A 20,011-nucleotide genomic window follows, 5' to 3' on the forward strand; every position below is an offset into this window, starting at 1 on the left:
AAGGACCTGAGTTCAAATCCAGCCTCAGACACATAACATTCACTAGCTGTGTGACTCTGGGCAAGTCACTTAACCCCAATTGCCTCACTGGAAAAAAAAATAAACTAGCTTACCACAATTTCTCTTTTTCTTTCATATTCACAAAGTCACTTGAAGAAAATTTCCCTATTTCTGTGAATATAAGGATAGGGACTAGAATTGTGATTTTATTGGTATAGGGCAGTGGTATTAAGCTTAAATAAAAATAAGTGACTAAACCTGAACTTAAAGATCTCTGCAGGCCATATGTTGACTTAATTTTAAAATATAATATTATCTATGCTTTAAATACTTTACAATTGCATTTTAATCTTGTTTAGGGTACCTCTGGTATGGGAAACACTTGGATGAGGAAACCCTTGTCTCAGCTTATATATAGTCTTAACTTTGCCTGAAATGCTGAAAAGTTAAGGAACTTTGCCTTGATATACGCAGTCAGTGTATATCAAAAGTTAGACTTGAATTCAGCAAAAGCCAATTTGCTACAGAAAAGGTTCTTTTTATCCAGGCTCTTCTTCCTCAACCATTTAGTACTATCTATTTCTGTGAAAGGGCAGCTAGGTGGTGAAGTGGCTAGAGTGCTGGGCCTGATGGCAGGAAGACTTATCTTCCTGAGTTCAAATGTGACTTCAAACGCTTACCGGCTGTGTGACCCTGAGCAAGTCACTTAACCTTGTTTGCTTCAGTTTCCTCATCTGTACAAATGAGTTGGAGAAGGAAACCACTCCAGTATCTTTGCCAAGTAAAGCCCACACAGGGTCATGAAGAGTCAGACATGACTGAAAACAACTGAATGACAACAAAAAGTAAGGTTATGCTGTAATCAATTGACATGTCTCCATGTCCCATTGATTTCTCCCTACAACTAGTCATTCAAATATAAATACAACTACTATTTATTTATAGCTATACCCTCTCCCTTTTGTGAATCAGAAGAGTTAATGATGACAACTACTTGAATAGGGTTCTACGGAAAGAATTCTGATAAATCCAAATGATGGGGCTAAGTTTCTGGGGCCCATATTCCTTTTTCCTTCTCTAAAAGTTATTATCTTTAGAGCAACGGTTCCATACTCAAAGACCAATTGCTACAAATAGTAATGATCATTTTAAAATTGAAGTTTAGCACATATACAAGGTTGATACATTCTACTTTTAATAACTGTATGATTGGAAAAAAAAATGATGGGCTGGTCACATGGCAAGAGCTAGGGACTGCTGATGGAAGTCCTATATGCTCCATTGGTATCTTTGTGATATCACTAGAAAAGAGGTTGGCAAATATGGCCTGTGGACCGAATATAGCCACCACTTGTTTTTGTATAGTAAGAGAGCTAATACACACACACACACACATACACAAACACACACATATTTTACATTTTAGAATAAAATTTTATTGTATTGAAAAATGTAAAAACTATTCTTAGCTCACAGGCTGGGCCATAGTTTGCCAAGCCCTGCACTAGAAATGAAGAAAATTCCTACCATGATGCCTGGGACTTCATGTGATAAGCTTAGGGGATAACATGACTCACACAGGTTAGGCCAGATGGCCATAGCAATTCCCTCTAGATTCTTGAATTTTAAATTCACGAAATACTGAAATTTGTTTCTGTGTGCGTACCTGCATAACCACACAAAGGGAATACCAGTGTTCCAAATATTATAGTCATAATAATAGCTAATGTTTCTGTAGTAGCACTTTAGGGTTTGCCAAGGAATATACATGCATGCGTGCGTACATACATAGATACATACATATCTGTACTAAAATCTGATACTCACATCAGTACTGAGGTTATGCTATCATTATCCCCTTTTATAGATGAGGAAAGAAACTGAGATGGGTTAAATGGCTTCCCCTTCGCCCCATCCCCACCATATCCAATCTCTTGCCAAAGCCTGTTGATTCCATCTTTGTAACATCTCTCATACATTCCCTTTTCTCTCCTCTAACTCTGCCACCCCTCCAGTCTGGCTCTTATCATCTTACACCTGGACTATTACAATATTCTGCTTATGGGTCTGTTTGCCTCAAGTCTCTCCTTGCTCTGATCTATCCTCCATTCAGTCATCACAGTGTTTCCTAAACCCCAGGTCCAGCTATGTTGCCCCTTACTCAGTAAACTTCAGTGGCTCAATATCACTTCCAGGATGAAAAAAAAAACAAAAACAAAACCAACCCAAAAAACTCTGATGTTCAAAGCCCTTCATAACACAGCCTTCTCTTACCTTTCCAGTCTTCTTACACCTCATTGCTTGCCATATACTCTTCAATTGAGTGACACTGGTCTTCTGGCTGTTTTACAAACAAAACACTCCATTTCTCTGGCTATACTTTATGCCCGGAATTCTGTCCCTCATCATCTCTACTTACTGTCTTCCCTGGCATCCTTTAAATCCAAACTAAAGTCCTCTCTTCTACAGGAAACCTCTCCTAAACCTTCTTAGTTCTGGTATCTTGCCTCTGTTAATTACTTCCTATTCATCCTGTCTAGGGCTTGTTTGTACATTTTTGTTTGCTTGTTGTCTTCCCCATCATACTGTGAGCTCTTTGAGGAGTAAGGGCTGTCTTTTTTCTTTATTTGTATTCCCAGCACTTAGTGAAGTGGCTTGCACAGAGTAGGAGCTTAAGAAGTGATTTGCGCAGAATAGGAGCTTAATAAATGTTGATTGACTGACTGACTTGCCCCAGGTCCCACAATCAGCATGTGTCTAAGGCACAACTTGAACACAGGCCTCCTGACTCCAGGTCTGGTACTCTATGCTAAATAACTACCCAAGAACATACAGAAGACTTGTTTTGTAACCTTCTGAAAAGGTTGCTATCTGACCATCTGTAGGCTTACATAACACTGAGCCCCTCTTAGATGAAGAGAATGATAAGTGTGTTGTGAGAAGTTAGAAAACATAGTTCCTACCTGCAAGGGACCTAGGTAATGTGATGGTAGAGAGAAGGCAGGCAAACTTGACCTTTAGCTGGGTGCTGGTTAGCCCTCATGGATATGATGTTCTATAGCTCTGTTTCTAGGCCTTCTTTCCCAGCTCTTAGCAAGTAGCCCAGTAAGGAAAATGGTAGAGAAAAGACAGGGACTCACCTGAGTTCTCCCAAATTCTTCTCCAAATAACTTTAAATAATGCCTCAAAACAAACCTTTGAGTGGCAGAATCCACAAAAGGATGAGGTGAAACAATTTTCCAGCCCAAGGCAACTAAGAAAGTTGGCAGAAAAGGTCTGTTGCACCAAGATGAGATTGGAGCAAATAGCCCAGTAAGGCAAATGAATATATTCTTTGATGAAACATGAATCACGTCCCCAAGAATTTATCAAGCACCTATTACTACATGCCAGGCACTCTGGTAAATACCAGGGATGTAAAGAAAGGCAAAAAACTTCCTTGCCCTCAGGAAGCTTACAGTCTAATGGGAGAGACAGCATACGCACAACTATGTACAAACAAGATCTAGATAGGATAAATTGGAAATAATTTCAGAGGGAAGACACTACTATGAAGGGGGACCAGAAAATGCTTCTTGTAGAATTGTAGGATTTAAGGGGCAGCTAGGTGGTGCAGTGGATAGAACACCAGCCCTAGAGTTAGGAGGACCTGACGTCAAATCTGGCCTCAGACACACAACACTCACTAGCTGTGTGACTCTGGGCAAGTCACTTAATCCCAATTGCCTCAAAAAAAAAAAAGAGACTTAAAGGAAGCCAGGAGGTAGCAATGAAGAGGGAGAGAATTCCAGGCTTGGGGGATGGCTAGAGAAAATGCTTGGAGTCAGGAGATTCATTGCATTGTAGTGTGAGAAACAACAACAGGGATAGTCACCAGGTAATAGATTATATGGAAGGGAGTAAGGTATGTGAAGATTGGACAGGAAAGAGGTTAATTCTTTCAGGGAAAGATCCCAAAAGGTTATCCCAAATCATATGTTAATTAGGAAATTATGTTAAGATTAGGAAATATTTTTAATTAGCCATGCTACTCTGGTAGTTGCTTTATCTGGGTGAAATGGATGCCAGCCTGTTAACCCACTGCTATGATTCAATGGTCATAGAAGTGCCAGGTTTTTCAGGCGAGGGGAAGGAAGAAGGAATGGAAGTAGAAAGGGTGGTATTGGTGTCATTGGGGCCAGTCTGGAGAGGAACTATTGCGAAAAGGGATATTGATCAGCAGGGGCATAATGAAATGTTTCTGGATTATTCTTAGTAGCTATTGATCCCCAGGGTTGGTGACTGAGAATTTCTGTAAAGCTATTTATGAGCCCCTTTTCTCCCTTGCATTAAAGTCTAGTTGAAGTTGAATAGACCTTGGCATGTTAATAGCTCCCCACCTTCACAAACCATTTGGGGAAGTTGATTGCTATTGGTTTTCTTAAATTGTTGTTGATAACCATGACATGAGGGCTGAGAAAGGGGTGATGAAATTGGCTATTGTCTTTTCAGAGTTATAAGCAGCCTAGAGAAAAGCATATAATTAGAAAAGATATCATTGGAGTCCTCGAGAGGCAGTGTGGTTTAGAGGGCAAAGGGCTAACCTTGGAATCAGAAAGATCTACCCTCAGGTCCAACCTCTGACACATCCTGGCCGTGTAACAGTACGTAAATCAGATCCCTTAGCCTCTCTGTGCTCTGGACAATTCTCTAAAACCATCAGTTACGGGGAAGTTGTGGGTCTGCATTAGTGGAGGAAGTTTCTACACAGGGAGGTCCTCACACCCATGAAATTGCTGATCTGATCTACATGCAGTACTCCCTCCTCCAACTGGACAGCCTTCTATAAGTGAAATTCTGGTTTTCATGACCTGTCACCCCAGAATATATCAACAGTGGGATGTGGCAGACAAGAAAACAAATGCAATCTTGGGCTGCATTAGGAAAGGCGTATCTTCTTTGTTTTGGTTTGTGCTCTGCCCAGTTCAGATCACACATGAAATATGGTGTTCAGTTCTGGGCACCTCACTGTAGGAAGTTATGTTGACAACTGGCAGTGTCTCTAGAGGAGGGCAATGTGAATAGGCTTGAGTTTGTCCCATATGAGAGAGTCAGCAGAAAGAAATGGGGAATGATTATCCTGAGGAAAAAAAATTAAGGGAGAACAGAAGAGTTGCATGTCCAGAGCCTGGCACACAGTAGGTACCTAATAAATACTTGGTGATTGATTATCAAGTGGAAGAGAGATTTATTTACTCTTTTGGGCTTGTGAATTCTGTAACTTCAATTCTTTGACTAGGAGCAGTGGATAAACATTGGGGTGATAGATAGAATCTTTATATAAATAAAAACATCCTAACCATTAGAATTACCCCCAAAATAGAATGGGCTACATCAGGAGCCAGTTAGTAGACTTCAGTGGAGGTCTTCAAGCAAAGACTGGATGATCAGGAAGTTAGGAAGGACATTCTTGTTCCAACATGGGTTGGATTAAATCATTTCTAAGATCCCTTCCTACTTTGAGATTCTATGACTCTTTGATTTTTTCAGTGTGCCATATCATTATCAACAACAAACCGGTATGTAATGGAGGGTATTGAGTGATATTAGGCTCCTGCCTTCCAAGGAGAGACTAGTAGTTGAGCAAAGAGGTCTTGTATGTGAAAGAATAACAGCAGAAGGTATATTCATAACCTCTGCTAGTTTGGCACAGATGTGGGTAGAGGTTGAATAGTATGTTTGGAATGCTATTATAATATTTAATATAATATATATTTTAACTATTTGAATATTTAATTTAGATTGCTGTTGAGTATACAGAGTTTTGTTCATGTATTTGAGGTGAAAATTTATAATCAGAGGAAATGTTAGCATAACTTAGCACAGTAGAACTTCATAGGTTCCTAGAATTGTATCTGGGCAGCTAGAGTGCTGGCCCAAAGTCAGGAAGACTCTCATCTTCCTGAGTACAAACCTGGCCTGAGACACTTATTAGCTGTGTGACCCTGGGCAAGTCACTTAACCCTATTTGCCTCAGTGTCCTCATTTGTAAAATGAGCAGCAGAAGGAAATGCTAACCACTCCAGTATTTTGCCAAGAAAATCCCCAAAGGGATCACGAAGAGTCAGATACAACTTAACAACAACAATAACAAGGGGAATCATTTAGTCGCCAGAGCTGGAAGGGAACTTAGAGAACCTCTTGGTGTCATCCCTTTCATTTTATAGTGCGTGGGAACCTGACAGCCAGAGAGAAATGAAGCAATTTAAGCTTCGATAATACCTAATGAAAAGTGGCTAACATACAGCACCTACTATGTGCCAGGCATGATGCTAAGCACTTTATGATTGTCCTCTCATTTGATCCTTAACAGCAACCCTGGGAGTTATGATGTCTATTTTATAAATGGGGAAATTGAGAGAGACTTTGATTCACCTGAGGTCAGAGAAGTAGAAAGTGTGTGCTTCAAACCCCGATGTCCTGACTGCCAGCCCTGTGATCTTTTCCATGGGAGGTTTCAGTTGTGGAAGCCCTGCCTTTCTTTTTATGCTATAATAATGTCCCCCCCAACAAACCCCCTTCAGGAATTCTAGGAGAGATTGGTGTTGGTTTGTCACGGCTGTAACTTGTGATTAACCATCGTCTGCACTTCTGTGTCCCCAGTAAGAATTGTGACTGATTAGAGACTTCCCTCTCCTGTGATACAGTGGTTTGGGGGGTCCTCTTCTTGGGAGGCCTGCAGAAGATCAGTGAGCCTAGCACACCCTTCAGACAGGGCTACTGCACATAGAAAACACTTCATTCTGAGAGGGCTTATTTGTGTTTCTTTAAAATCATATCCTGCTTAGACTGGCTTTCAAAAAAAAGATTAAAATTGAACATCTGTTTTGGTGTCAAATCTATAAACATGATTTGTTTTTTTAACTAATTTCATTTCATGCCTTCAGTATTCGAAACTGTTGTCTTGACCCTCTACAGAGAGAAATATGTATTTCTTTAGCTGTTCTGCTTCAGAACATGTTTGCTGATACAGATATCCCCACTACCTTACTCCTTTACCTTTGAACCCCCTAAACTGAGATGCTTTTCTTCACTAACAAGGCAGATTTTCAAGGAGCTATCAAAATGTTAGGGCTGGAGCAACTCTCCCTGCTAATGCTGCCTGCCATGGTGGTCTGTTTCCTCCCTAACTCCCATATTCAATTCTAGTAATAAAATATTTTAATCTGTTTCATGGGTTACTGAAATAATAAGGATAATAATGATACTTTGGTTGAAGAAAGAGGAGGAGGAGGAGGAGGAAGAAGAAGAAGTAGAAGCAGCTGCTCACATTTATATAGTGTTTTATGGCATATAAAGAAGTTCCCTCACAACCCAGCCCAACAGGGAGGTAACTGAGTATAGCAGCACTGAACTTAAAATCTGGTAGACCAGAATTAAATCCTGCCTCAGACATGTAACTAACTCTGTGACCCTGGGCAAGCAACATAACCTTTATAAGCCTCAGTTTCCCCATATGTAAAATGGGGAATAATAACTGCACAGGTTATCGTGTAGACCAAATGAGATAACAATGTAAAAATGTTTTGAAAGCCTTAAAGTACTATATAAATGTTAGCTGTCAGCTCTTGTTACGACTGAGGAAACTGAGATAAGGAGATAGAGAAAAGGTAAGTAACTTGGTCATGGTCATACAGTAAGTGCCTGACCTGGGGACTTGCATTTTCAGTCCGTTGCCCTTTCAACCACGCCACATTGCCTCTCCCATAACAGCTGGTACGTTGTTGTTGTTCAGTTGCTTACAGTCGTGTTCAACTCTTCATGACCTCATTTTGGGTTTTCTTGGTGAAGATGCTGGAGCAGTTTGCCATTTCCTTCTCTAGCTTGTTTTACAGATGAGGAAACTGAGGCAAACAGGGTCAAGTGACTTGCCCACGGCTAGTATGTATCCGAGGCTGGATTTGAACTCAGATCTTCCTGACTCCAGGTCTGGCACTCTATTCACTATTGGATACCTTCAAAAATGAGACATTTGGGCATTTAAAACCAAAAAGGGGGAGGAAGGAGGGAGGGAGGGAGGGGGAGAAAGAGAGAGAGAGACAGGGAGAGAATTTATTAAACTCTAGATACAAATACCAACAAACAAGATGGCCCCTGCCCTCAAAGAGTTTATATTCTAACAGGGGAGAACAACACATTAAAAGAGAGCTAGAAAGTGGCAATATGTGGTGGCTGGAGGGTGCCAGATGGTTAGGAAGTGGTGTGGAGGCCTGGTTCTGGGCAATATTTGGCAAAAACTTAATGACCAGAGCCCACAGTGATTCCAGAGGCAGAGGCCAACACCCAGCGAGGAGCTGACCCAAGGCGAGCAGCATGCTTCAGTGCTCTGAGGAATAGACTTCACCAACATCAAAAACCATGAGATGTGTGGACTTGGTCACAGTATCAGCACTGGGCAGGAGTTGCTGCTAGTGGAATTATTTTTCACTTGGAGAAAACTGGGTCAGTGTTCTAGGAATTACTGAGGTGATTTTTTTGGCAAGGTTGATTAGGATGTGAAAACCAGATCTAGGGGATGTCAAAAAGATCATTTAGTCTAGCAATCTCCCTTCCAGCTGCCCGAAGCTTTGCCTCACATCTCAGGCAAACAACCATCTAGCCCATAATAATAATAATAATAATAATAATCCTTTCGTGACATTTATGTCACGCACTCTAACTTTCCTTTTCCACACAGTAAGAAACTTATGGTTCTTTTGTTTCACCAAGAGAGTTTAGGATACAAGTTTAAGGTAACCTTCACCAGGTAGGGTGGACTGCTCATTTCCAATAAAGGCATGGGAAAACCATTTCCTTGAAACACCCCTTTTTCCTCAGCATCATTGCCATGTTTGAAGTAGTCAGCCTCAGCTATTATTTGAATGGGTGCAGAGGAAAACCAGTCTAAACTTACTCTTCCTGCTTTATTTCAGTAAACTATTTGTTTTTTACGATGGCATTGTATAAACAGGTATATGTTCTTCCTTTGAGTTCCACCCTTTAGGGGCATAAAATAAGAGCCTGTGTCATGGGGTGGTAGTGTTACCTAATTAGAAGGGAATCTGGAGTCCAGTTACCTCAATATAGTAGTAAGAGGACTGGTTTTTAATATTCTCTCAAAGTTAAGAGACTCTAATAAATTTTTTGTTGATTGACTGACTGACTGACTGACTTGGCATTAACTACCTGCCCTGGTACTTACTTTGTTACTTTGGACAAATTACTTAAGTCTTGATTTCGTCATCTTCATCAAGAAGGTGATACTTGCATTGCCAACCTTACAAAGCTGTCAGGAAAACTCTGTGTATTTTAAAATGCTGTGTGTCACTTGTTCTAAGTCCTTTTGATTCAGACCCAGAAAATGACAAAAGATGAATTGTGATAGGCTTTCCCAACACCCCAGCCAACACTAACCTCCCTTTTGTGTCAGATCCTCTTTTCCCTGGAAGGATAGTAGGGTTCAAAAATGTCACCCTGCTCCTCGCTCATCAGTTATGTCATGGGTTGTGACGAGATGAGTATTAGCTCTGAAATACAACTGCTGTAGCCTGGGATGCTTTTCATTGATTCTGAGCTCCTGGGGCAGTTTGAGACCCAGAATGGACTCTCAAGTGGGTAATTGGGGATGGTGATTTGCCCTGGTTTTCCGCATTTGCCCTCCTTCTCTTCTGTCTCTTCCACGAGAGTCTAAGAGTTCATCAGGCAATGTGTAACTGTGGCTTTGGGGTTCTCCCTCTGACCTGTAATCAATGGTTGCACAGTTAGGAGTTCAGCCAGTGTGGAGGACCCCCTGAGTGATAGAAGGAATGTTTGAAGCCTGCCTTTGTTTGCTCAGCGATGACCCTTGGAGGTATCAGGTGCTTTGGTGATGGGAGTTCTGTTCTGAGAAAACACATCTCAAGCATTAGACTTCCCCCTCCCAACTGGACTCTAGGACCTTACATCTCAGAAGTATGTAAATACAGTCTGGACTCTAGACAGAAATAGCAGACTATATCCTTACAAATCCTTGCCATATGCAGGCTAGATGAGGATACTGGTACTTAGCCTTCTCAGAAAGCTGCTGTTTCTTAAGGAGGGGACATGGGCTTTAACAAGTTCATTGCCATATCAACCAGGGAAATGAATGAATAATAGAAATCGCTAAATGCAGCAGGGGTCAGAGATGGGGAAGTTTTTCTTATCTCTCATAGGCATTTGTTAAAGACTTGTTTTTTAAGGTTGTTCAAGGTTTTGAATGTCCCTTGGAGAGAGAATTCTAAAGATTTTCACAAGAGACCTTTCTTCAGAACAAATCAAAGGCATGGAATCTTTGATGCTGGTCTTCTGCCTCACCCCTTCCATGTGTGTATGGACCTCTTTCTCTGCTCATTCTCCTTTTCTAGCCTGTGTACTACTTTAACCCAATTCATTAAACACTGTGTGCCAGGAACTTGGAGATATAGAGGCAAAAACCCAGAGTCTCAGCCCTCAAGAAGCTTAAATTCTGCCCCTTCTCTACTCCCTCCCCATTTTCCTTTCTCTCTCCAACCCCTCCTCATCTATAGCAGACTCAATCTGTTTTTAGCATCCACAGAGATTGGCTTCCCATTAGTAGCACTCAGAGAATCCCAACCCCTGCCTAACACAATTACAGTTACATGTGTTTTCCAACAAATTCTATCCTTTTTAGGTCTAACATTTTGGTTAGACCTTTGCGTCAATACCAATAATGAACTTGGCTGCTTTTTTTTTTTAGCACACCAACTAGCAAATAAAGAGAAAGCTGAAGCTTCCTCAAGCAAACCTTCCCCCCCATGTCTGCTTCTATGCGCAACATTACTATTTCTGTCAATATACCTTTCACCCATTCTTCCTTACTTCTCTAATTCTCTAGCCAATCAACTGTGGTTGTTTGCTAGGTTGTTCAGTTGTGTGTGACTCTCTATTTTCTTGACAAAGATACTGGAGTGTTTTGCCATTTCCTTCTCCAGTGTGACCCCACATTTTACAGATGAAAAAACTGCAAATAGGAGTTTAGTGACTTGCCCAGGGTCACACAGCTAGGAAGTGTCTGAGTTCACATTTGAACTCAGGTCCTCCTGACTCCAGGCCCAGCGTACTCTATCGACTGAGCCACCTCGCTAACCCAGTCAGTCAATTACCAAATGCTATTGAATATGCCTCTGTAATAGTATTTGTCCCTAGCTTCCTCTCTTATTGTTACAGTTACCATTCTAGTACAGGATCTCACTTCCCTGTACTATTGCAGTAGCCTCCCAACCTCCCTATGTTCTGTCTATAATCTCTTCTTACTTCAATCCATACTTCACACTGTTGACAGAAATCTTGGTTATCAGGTCATGGTGTTTTTCAGTTCAGAATTCCTATCAATTACTGAGTCAAATCCAAAGTCCTTTGGTATATGAAGTTCTATACAATCTGGTACCAAGCTTCAGTTGCCTTCTACCCCTTCTCCTCTCTTCTCAATTTCCCCACTAGAATGTAAGTTCCCCATGGACAAGGGTCTTTCTTTTTGTTTGTATTACTATGTGCTAGGTGGTCTTGTCTCTTGTTATTCTCATCTATCCACTCTTGGCTCTGGGCAAACTATCCCCTGTACCTGCCACACCACACAGGGTGATCTTTGCTAATGCTATTTCCTGTGCCTAAATTGTCAGTCTTGTAAAGTTCAAATGGAAATGTCGTCTCCTCCACAAAACCTTCCCAGGCCTACCATGGCAGTGGCAGGCACTTGGTTGGTTAATTTTCACCTTTCCTTTTTATGTAATTAACTTGTGATATCCTGGCCAAAGTCCTGAAATCAGGATAGGCCTGGGTGAAAAATCTGCCTCTGATATTAAGGAGTTTGTGTGACCAGAGGCAATTTACTTAATCCTTAAGCTTCTAATTGCCTTTATCTGTAAAATGGAGATAATGCCCATAGCACTAGACTCATACTGTTGTAGTGAGGATCGCAGAGTCATAGATGTAGAGTTGGAAGTGATCTCAGAAGTCATCTGGGCATTTTGCAGATGTGAAATCTGTGGTCTAGAAAAGCTGAGTGATTTGTTCATGGTCATGGGTAGTAAGTTGGGAGAAGGAAGGAAGGAAGGAAGGAGTGTAATTAAGATGCCTTTAGTCTAAATGTATTGGTTTGCTTAGACTTTTTGAGCCAGATCCTGCTTTGATGTCATCTGGGCACATTTCTCACCTATTGGAACTATTGCCCCATTTGTATTCATGTGTTAAATCCCAATTCAGTATCCTCTGTCTGTTTTGGTAATTTGGTCTATTTCTCCATTGATTAAATTTCTTATAAAATTCATACCCCAAACTGGTCTTCAGCAACATGCTGCCCAATATTTTCTGACAACATAACTTTGTGTTCTTGCTCTTATTTATGGTACTTCCAAGTAGACTTGTCAGTGAGCCCAAGTACTGGTGCTTGCATATTGTGACTGGCCATTGAGCTATGTTCACTACAGTTTATAGCTGCAATCCAATATGGCACTGGACTTAAAATATGGAGACATAGGTTCAAGTTCTGGCTCTTTTGAGTTCATAGATACCGGTAGGTGGTAAAATGTTGACTTGGAGTCAGGAAGAAGATTCAAGTTTAAAACCTGCTTCAGTTCATACAACATAATCAAGTACTTAATTATACCTCGTTTTTATTGTTTATTTCATGTCTGCTCAAATCTATGTGTGTATGCCTTGAGGTCTCTTCCTGTATCTTAGAGCTCTGTGTTCTCCATAGAGCCTAGCACCATGTCGACTATATTGATCAGCTCAGAAAATATATGGATGAGTAGCATCACCGTGCAAGTGTAAAGATTGTGGGGACCAAGTACCCACTGCTTAACAAGACCCCAGACTAGGGGCTGTCACCTCCTCCATGAAGCCTTCCCTAATTTTCCTAGCTGAAAGCAGTCTTACTCTCTGAACATTATGCTTTGATTGGATCTCTCCTTTGCCATTATATTATACCTTGTACAACACTTTGAAGCTCATAGGATCATAGATTGGGGGTGGGGAGAGAGGGATTTTAGAGACTCCCTGTTTTAATTTTCCCATTTTATAGATGAGCAAACTGAAGTCCACAGAGATTAAATGACTTGCCCAAGGTCAAAGCTACTAAATGACAGAGGTAGGATTTGAACTAGGGTCTTCTGTCTTCTAACCTAGTGCTCTTACCACTATACCACTCTTAGATTGTAAGTTCCTTACTAGGTGGTACAATGGATAGAGCATCAGGCCAGGAGTTAGGAAGACTCATCTTCCTGAGTTCAAATGTGGCCTCAGGCACTTACTAGCTGTGTGATGCTGGACAAGTCATTTAACCCTGTTTGCCTCAGTTTCCTCATCTGTAAAATGAGGTGGAGAAGGAAAGTAAGCCACAGCAGTATCTCAGCCAGGAAAACCCCAAATGGGGCCACAAAGAGTCAGACGTGACTGAATAAACCACAACAAAAAGTTCTATGAGGGCTTTGTGCTCTACCTACAATTTGGAAATAACCTATTAAATGTCTGTGAATTGAAATGAAGAATTGCCCCCCCGAAGTTCATATTTAGTAACCATGAGACAATTATACTATCCACAATAAAATGTACTCTTCCTCCCTCGACACATACTTTAGGAATTTGCAATCTAAGTCACACAAAAAATATTGTGCATGTAAAGTCAGACGTAGGACACGTACATAAAGGTGCTTTTTCATACAGGAGAGTGGTTGTTTTGAGTTTTCCTTTTTGCCTTTATTTCTCTGCCTCACAAGGAAAAGGCAGCTGTCAAAATTATGAATTTGAGTATGGGGTCTGAACCTAATATACATAATTAATTGGACTTCTTTCAGGGTCTTCTTTTTCATGACTATTGTACATATAATACCGACTTTAGGAGATAAATAATAAGTACTCTATCTGTAAAAAATGTCACATGCTTTTGCAGGACTTGAGTTATTAATCAGTGGTATCAAGGCGTGTGTTTTCTCCGGGCAGAGCTAACTGCCGTCCAGGGAATAAAATCTGTGGCCCAAATACCTCTTTAGCATTTCATTTGCCACTAAGCTAAGTAGTCCCATGGGTATCACTATAAAATTTATAAGATTTAGATGGGGACAGGAAGCTAATTTATAAGACTTGAGTGGAAGTTAGATCATACTCGAAATGCAAACACTTTGAGGGGACAAGAGCCCAACCCAGGTATGGGGAACCTGCAGCCTCGAGGCCTCGTGTCCCCGTTTAAGTCCTCAAGTGTGGCCCTTTGACTGAATCCAAACTTCAGGTTCCTCCCCTCCTCCCGACCTAATCCGCTCCTGCTAGAAATGAGCTCCCTGAGGAGAGGAACTGGATGCTTTTATCTTTGATTCCTCAATGCCTGACACAATGCCTGGCACTTAATAAATGTGTGTTGTATGATCTTTTCCCCAATTTCTCCCTTCATTCACTTTTATAAGCTTATTTCAATATGGCTTTAGAGACCTGTTGTTTGTGATAACATTTTGTTTTGGGGTGTTTCCATTTTTCCAGTATTTCATTGGAATGATACTTTCTTTATGATGATTTCTAGCATTACTATCCTACCCCCACACGAATTCTCTTTCCTTTTTTCTGTCTGTGTGCATGTTCTCTTTTGAAAGGCAACCTTTATGAATTCCTACCTATTTCCTGTTTGTCCTGATTTCTTTTGCAATTGATTTTAAAATGTTCAGTAATTAGATTTGCTAATTTTCCTTGGTTTTAAAAGATGTCAGTCATCTAGAAATAATGCTTTATACATGCTTAGATTTTAAAAATATTTCCTGGCCTGTATATCATCTGTTATTTTGCAATGATTTTCAGGAATTCCCAGTTGTCAAAATTCATTCCCTCTTTTTCTTAAAGATTTTCAGAAATTGTGCCTTCGGTGGATTAAATCTCTTAGCAGGCTTCTTCTCTGCTTGTGTCCCTTCCATTCAGTCCTTTAAACAGATAACTTCCAAAAATCCACATTTGAATAAATGAATTTCATTTCCAAGCCATGCTTTTTACATTCCAGCCATCATCTCCATCCCCCTCTCAACCAAACACCAGACTCTGCCTTTGAAACTGTCCTAGGGACAAATGAGCTTTTGCTTATCTTTCATGGAATTCAGCCTCTACTTACTTCCTGGCTCTTTCCAGATGTGTACCATCCCCTTCAAATTCCTTTTATCTGTTGTCGTTCCCAGTTAGAATGTATGCTCCTTGAGAGTAGGTACTATCTTACTTTCTTGTATTTGTATCCTTAGCACTCAGTACAGTGCTTGGCACACAGTGAGCAATTAATAAATGCTTTATCATTTATTCATTAAGTGTACAAAATGTCCATAATAACTGAGCAGTTCCCACTCAATAAATGTTTACATAGACTCTTCCCTGGACCCATTTTATTTGGATTACGAATTCCATTGGACTTCCTTATCTTTTCCCTCCTTGCTTTAATGTGCTCTGTTCCTTTCTGTTAGATTCCTCTTGCCATGCTAGCGTTTATCTGCTTTTACTGCAATATTGAGTTTCTTTTGACTGATTTTTCTTTGAAAGAAAACTAGATCTCACTTCCTTATATAAAAATACTAGAAATCATTGTGTAGCCTTTTTTAGATTTCGTGGGTAACACAACAGTTTAGAATGTATGTTAGATACAGTAGCTGTCTTCATTTCTGCAAGGCTTGACGTTCTCAGTTCCTTTCCTTGGTTTAGTTCAAGCTCCTTCACCATCCTGATTGTCCCTCTCATGCAGGCTCTATAACTTACTGATATCTGTTCCAAAATGTCCACAGAACCCAAGGCAACACTCCAGTTGCACCTCTCATTTTTCACATCATGTTCATCTAATACAGCCTTAGATTATATTTGCTTTCTTACCTGCCATATTGTACTATTAACCCACACTGAGTTCTTAGTCCCATAAAATCCAGGTTACCAGTAAAGAAGTTTGTCTATAGAACCTAGTTTGTGCCTTGGACAGCTTCTAAGGCTTTATCTACTTGGATTTTGAGGGGGCGGGAGGGGGAGGGGGAGGAGATGGATGGGAATGGTAGAGTATCTCATCTAGACCCATGATTTCATTAGTGTGGGAATTCCATCTACAATTCTATGTCTCTGTAACTTATAGCTGCAGTGATTCAGTGATTTCCCCATGGTCACTTGTGTGTCTGAGATTGCATTTCAATCCTGACTCTGAGAATGACTGTCTATTCCCAACTGCCTCCCACATCTTCAGTTTGCTGCCCTGATTTGATGGCGTTTCTCTCAGCTGGCCATGACTCTAATTTGCTTTGGTGGCAGCCAATTTCACCATCCCTTTATTATCTCTCTCGCCCTCCCCCCGACTTAGGGGAGGCCGAAACTTCTGAAATGGTTATCAACAATTTGAAAGAGAATTCATGGCAATCCACTTCTCAAAGTGTTCCATGAAGGGAAGAAGCATTAACATACCAGATTCTATTCCATTTTAACAAGACGTTAATGCAAGAGAGCACAGAGTGTCAGTCATAAGCTTTGTGAAGTTCAGTCTTCTCACCTTGGAGGTGAAGGTGAACAATTTTTCTACAAAGGATACCTCTAACTCTTTTCATAACCATCCCTGATCAATACTCCCCTCTCCAATGGAGTTTATCCAGCTTAATCTCAGCTGCTTTCTGTTAACTTAAAACCCCCTTTCCACTTCCCCTTTTTTCCTTTCTACCTGCTGAAAAACTTATAAGCCAGATCTTGGTACTCTAGCAGTGGGTTTAAGTCATCTTAATGTTGCCCAGATAGATCAACATGGCTGACTCAAAACCTTCCACAATCTACAAATCACAAAATCATAGTTTTAGAGCTGGAAAGGACCTCAGCGGTCATTTAGTCCAAACTTTTCATTTGACAAGTGAGGAAACTGAGGCCGAAAGTGGTGCAGCATCTTGCCTAAGGAGGCACGAGTAATAAATGATAATGCTGGGGTTGGAACTCACATCCTCTGATTCTAAATCCCAGACTCTATATTGTTTCCTGATAGTTCATATTTGGTTTGAAAATGCCCCAAGGTATTCTTCCCCAAGAGAATCTGCTTCCTTGTCATGGATTATTGAGGAGAATATTTGTCTTATAGGAGTTGTAGGTAAGAGCTAAGGAGAATTAGTTTTGAAAAAGAGGTATACAAGGATGGAATACAATGTATGCTAGACATAACCATCACACAGTGGAAAGTCAGGCGTATCTATTTCACCTCTTCTGTTAAGTTATTTTTGGTCCCCTCAGGTAGGGGCTATGTCGACACCCACTTTACATAGTTATTACTTTCTAGCTGGTGTTCAGCATTATTTGAATTAATATCTGATCTAAGGGTTATGAGATAAATCTATCACTTATTTGGACACTATGTTGTGTATATGATTGAGTTCATCACTATTACAAGGATCCGTGATTTCTTCAGTGTGGGCATACTCTCCACCCACCCCTGCACAGATGAATAATCATTTGATTATTTCAAAGATGGTCTTTGAGAGCTACTGTGGCTGAAAAACATCATCATTCTCTGGTGATGAACCCTCTCTAAATTTAGGTGGGTTGCTTCTCTGCTGGTTGATATTCTTCATTTGTTTCAGTCGTGTCCAACTCTTTGTGACCCTATTTGGGGTATTTTTTGGCAAAAATACTGGAGTGGTTTGCCATGTCCTTCTCCAGCTCCTTTTAGAGATGAGGAAACTGAGGCATACAAAGTTGAATTACTTGCCCAGGGTCACACAGCTAGTAAGTGTCTGAGGCCAGATTTGAACTCAGGAAGATGAGTCTTCTTGACTCTAGGCCCAGCTCTCTGTCCACTGTACCACCTAGCTGCTCCCCGGATACTCAAGCCTTTTCCCCTTGGTGGAGTCTGCACTCTGATGCACTCTTTAACAACCTGGGGTCTTCTCCATTCTATCATGAGAGTTAGGCTTTAGTGAAGAATAGGCCCATATTCCAGTGGAGCTGTAATCTCATTGATGTGAGTATTCCTTCTGATGATGCAGATTGCAACCCATCCATACCAGTGCTGCCTTTGTGGTTTCTGTCTACATCTTCCCACAGGTTTACTCTGGTAAGGAGTTCCATCCTAAGGCTGGAACCTTCCTCATAGCCTATTGATATCATGAGAATGCTAGTGTAGCTCATGGGCTGTCCATCAGGTATCCCTTGATCTTGCCATGAGACTAACCCATCATTCCCCATTGCACAATGATTGAAAGTGGGGACAAGTTTACACATCTGTAAGCTTAAATGAAAACACAAAAATCTTTACTGTTTATAGCAATTGGTCCTTGAATAAGAAACTATCACTTTCTTAACTGTATAGTGCTTATAGATTCTTAAGAAGCAAGGACCTTTGCTGAGAATTTTTCATACTAGTAAAAATTTGCTCTATATCAGCCATTAGCACCCAGCGTTCTCTGTGCTCTGCAGGACACTATTCATATGGCAGCTTAAGCACAGACAGAGATGACCTGTACTTTCTTCAGGCACAAGGGATGTACCGTGGACTTCTAACTGATTTATCTTCATACTTTTTTAATTGGCCCTCTGACAGTTTCAGTGTCTTACAAAGTGTATATATTTTGAGTTAAACCATTGCCAAGTACAGGGTTCTGCAGAGTTTAATTTCTAATAACCAGCCGACCTCAAGGAATTAAAAATATTTCCTACACTCCTCAGCCTGACCTGCCCAGGGTCAATGGAGGATGCTCCAGTGGTCTCTTGGAGGGCAAAGTTGCAAAGCTTTGAGGGGCTGTTGGGTGGTCTTGGAAGGTGAACAGTGTGTATGTCCTCTGGGCCAATGGGGCCAGCATCAGGGGTGACTTATGCATCAGCCATCCATTAGCCAATCTGTACAGACTATCTCATGGACCAGGGAGGATTTGGTGGTGCCTGTAAAGCTTTGGGAATTGTAATGTGAAGTTGTGGCTTTCTTTACCCTGCCAACACCCAACCCTCTTTTCAGAATCAATTCTGGTTCATCAGTGAAGTATTTTACCTAAAACAAACAGGATCTCAAGCAAATTAGGCTATTTTTTTCAACCCTTGGCACTGATATCTTTTCTTAAAGTAGCTATTTAACAGACTGCTTCAATTGAAGTACATTTAATTTCCATGTAATTCAGTCTTGCAGAACCCAACTAACAGATTCAGTACTCCAGAACTTTTTTTTTTCAGCTGATTTCAACTTTTAGGAGAAAGGAGTCAAATCACTAGAAAACAGTTTCTATCAGGGATTTATGCCAAAAAAAAAAAAATTATAATAACTTCTTGGGTAAATCTCTGGGAATACACATTCATTTCTGTCTCTTACTCCTCTAACTACAGGTTTAGACAATGAGACTTGATATTCTGAAGTAAGACCCTGAGGCATTACAAGTTCTCAAATAACCTTCAGGATACTGTGCTGGAAAGAGGAGTAATTTATCTTAGAAAGCATTTTACAACAAGAATTGAACCAGTTTTCTGCTTTAACTATTCACTCACTGGAACACTTGTTTCTTCTCAGCATTCCAGATAGCTGAATTTTTATTAGGTAATAAAATCCTAGTCTCTGGACACTAATATACTGTCTCTTAACATTTTTATACTGCATCTAACAGAGTGCTTTTTCAGGAACTTTTTTTTTGATAGTGATGGTGGTGAAAAGGGTTGATTACCTTAGAATAAGGAGAACCATTTGGCAAATTACAACCTAGGGGAAAATTTTGTGTGTCATCTAGAATCTCCTCATCAGACATGGAGTCCCATGAAAAAGAACTGTCCACATTTATCTCTAGGTCAAGTTCTTCTTTAGGTATCCTAAAATTATATTGTTCCTGCTGCCATCTTGCCCCACAGCTGTGCTTTCTGTGTTTCTTATGTCATGAGTCACCCAAGGGACCTTGGGGGGGGAAGGAAGTTAGGATCCATATCATGAAGGGAACAAGTGAAAACCAAATGTTTCATGCGATGCCAAAAGTTAGCACCACAGAGCCTATTGTTCAAAGTGCAGCCA

General features: G+C 40.6%; 1 protein-coding gene across 1 annotated transcript in view; it reads left to right on the plus strand.

Annotated features, from left to right (window-relative positions):
* The window catches only part of JCAD (junctional cadherin 5 associated), a 70,200-nt gene that overhangs the window by 37,315 nt on the left and 12,874 nt on the right, over nt 1-20,011 (plus strand).

Source organism: Phascolarctos cinereus, unplaced genomic scaffold (genome assembly GCF_003287225.1).
Source record: "Phascolarctos cinereus isolate Bilbo 61053 unplaced genomic scaffold, phaCin_HiC Scaffold_1;HRSCAF=81, whole genome shotgun sequence".
NCBI classification, from domain to species: Eukaryota; Metazoa; Chordata; class Mammalia; order Diprotodontia; family Phascolarctidae; genus Phascolarctos; species Phascolarctos cinereus.